Consider the following 2,333-nt stretch of genomic DNA (forward strand, 5'->3'; position numbering starts at 1 on the left):
ACAGCAGGCAAAGTACATTGAAGTATCTGACACAAAACAGAGAAATGACTTCAAAAGACTTACAGGAACTAGGTAATATTTACAGTAAAGATAAAACAGCCCTGCCTAGAGTCAGCTAATGTCAGGTAAGGACTTCACAACCTAGTCACAATTTCTTCTACTCCTTTGAGCCTTGTGAAAGCTAGCACCACCAGGGGGTTCTGCTCTAGCAGAGCTTCTCATGAGTAATATAATACCACAACCCTTCTATATCCTAGGCCTTGGTAAATTCTTGCATATGACTGTAACTTGGCTGTTCTTTAAAGTGTCTGTAGGGAATCTCCATTTGTCAGAAGAATTCACCAACTTGCTTCTAATATGCAATGTAACCTGCTATACCTGGCTGTAATGAAGATTCTAAGTATACTTTGCTAAGCTACCCCTGAGACTTCTAAATCTTTTCCAATAAAATACCATAAGAAAACATGCAAGACCCTCCACAATATTGCAGAAACAAATCTGGTGCATTCTAGTTATGGGAATGCCAAGGTTCCAGGAGGCTCTTTCATTAAAACTGTGCCTCAGGATTGCTTCCAGATTTCTAAACCTGTAATGTGAGTCACTACTGGAGTGGATATAGCATAGTAACTGGGTGATCATTATCAAAGAGAAGGTAAAAGCATATGATGGGAAGAGCTAGTGCAGTGTTACAACCATTATTATTCCACCTATGTGTCTCCTTCACATTTTACAGGCACAACTGGGGACTGGAAGAATCACTTCACAGTAGCCCAAGATGAAGCCTTCGATAAAGTTTTCCAGGAGAAAATGGCCGGATTCCCTCCAGGGATGTTCTCATGGGAATAAGTTTTCAAAACTTTTGAAAATTATATGAACACTGATGTTAATGTTCCTGTTGCTCTATATCTTGAATACCTGGATATGATCATAGAATAAATCCTGTTGTGGAATTGTGAGGGCGATTTTTTAAAACCTTGTGTTACTAATACTACTAGTAGCAACAGTGGTGGTGGTGGTGGTGGTGTGTATACCTTTCTGTTTGTACTACCTTCAGAGGCCAGAAGTGTGCCTTGGTTCCGAGGGACCTGCAGTTGCATGTACCTGTAAACTTCCTTCTTTGGGTCCTAGGAACTCATCTCAGGTCCTCTGCCTAAGCCATACAGTACTACTAATATCTCTCCATCTTTGAGAGTCATCTCTTCAGCCTAGAACCATGGAATCTTGAGTCATCATATATTTGCTACTATTATTATTGTCTTGTTGTGTATTATCAGNAAATTCCAATTCACTTTATAGAATTCCAGCTTTAAAACATTTTATTTTCATTTAAATAGGTCATTTATTTGTAGTTTTATTGAATGAGATTGGACATGAAAAATTTTCTAAGTGTGACACTATGGAAATTGCACAATAATTACTCAGTATTTGTACATTTATCATACTTTGCATGAATACCAGCTTCATTATTTGCAAGGAAATATATATATTCTTAATGTTATCATTTGTTTATTTATTCTATTTACATCCTGCTTGCAGCCACCTTGCTACTCTCCTCCCAGCTGCACACTTACAACTTCCTCATTCTGTCCCCTCTCCTCAAGGAAGGGGGTTCCCTTGCATTCACCCACTCAGGGACAAACCCACCCTGGTGCATCAAATCGCATAGAACTAAGTACAACCTCTCCCACTGAGGCCAGACAGGGCAGTCCAACTTGGGAAAGGGATACAAAAGGAGGCAACAGAGTCATAGTCAGAGACAGCCCCTGGTTCAATTAGTGTTCATGAGACACACATGAAGACTAAGATGCATACTTGTTACATATGTACAGGCAGCCTAGATCCAATCAGTGCATATTCTTTTGTTGGTGGTTCAGTCTCTGGGAGCCCCCATAGACCCAGGTTAATTGGCTCTGCGGGTTCTCTTCTGTTGATCTTGACACTTCTAGCTCCTTCAATCTTACCCACAATTCTTTCATAAGACTCCTTGAGATTTGTAGTAGAGGTTGAGAACACAGATGGTCATACATCCCAGAAGTTCTTGTACAGGATTTTTTAGCTTTCTTGTTTTGTTTTGTTTTTAACCACATAAAATGAAGAGTTATTCTTCCAAGGTGGGTAAAGAATTCTGTAGGAAATTTTATAGAAGTCTCACTGAATCTATAGATTGCTTTTGGTAAAATGGCCATTTTAACTATGTTAATCCTACTTGTATATGAGCATGGAAGATGATGCCATCTTCTGATTTCTTCTTCAATTTCTTTTCAGACACTTGAAATTCTTGTTATACAAATCTTTCACTTGCTTGTTTAGAGTCACACCAATGTATTTTATAT

General features: G+C 38.8%; 1 long non-coding RNA gene across 1 annotated transcript in view; it reads left to right on the forward strand.

Moving 5' to 3' along the window:
* Positions 1 to 956, forward strand: part of LOC110288076 — a 5,918-nt gene extending 4,962 nt beyond the window's left edge. The window contains exon 2 of the long non-coding RNA XR_002377271.2: positions 734 to 956. This is a non-coding gene — a long non-coding RNA (uncharacterized LOC110288076). The remainder of the gene's footprint in view (positions 1 to 733) is intronic.
* The last annotated feature ends 1,377 nt before the right edge of the window (positions 957 to 2,333 follow it).

Source organism: Mus caroli, unplaced genomic scaffold (genome assembly GCF_900094665.2).
Source record: "Mus caroli unplaced genomic scaffold, CAROLI_EIJ_v1.1 scaffold_21178_1, whole genome shotgun sequence".
Lineage (NCBI taxonomy): Eukaryota > Metazoa > Chordata > Mammalia > Rodentia > Muridae > Mus > Mus caroli.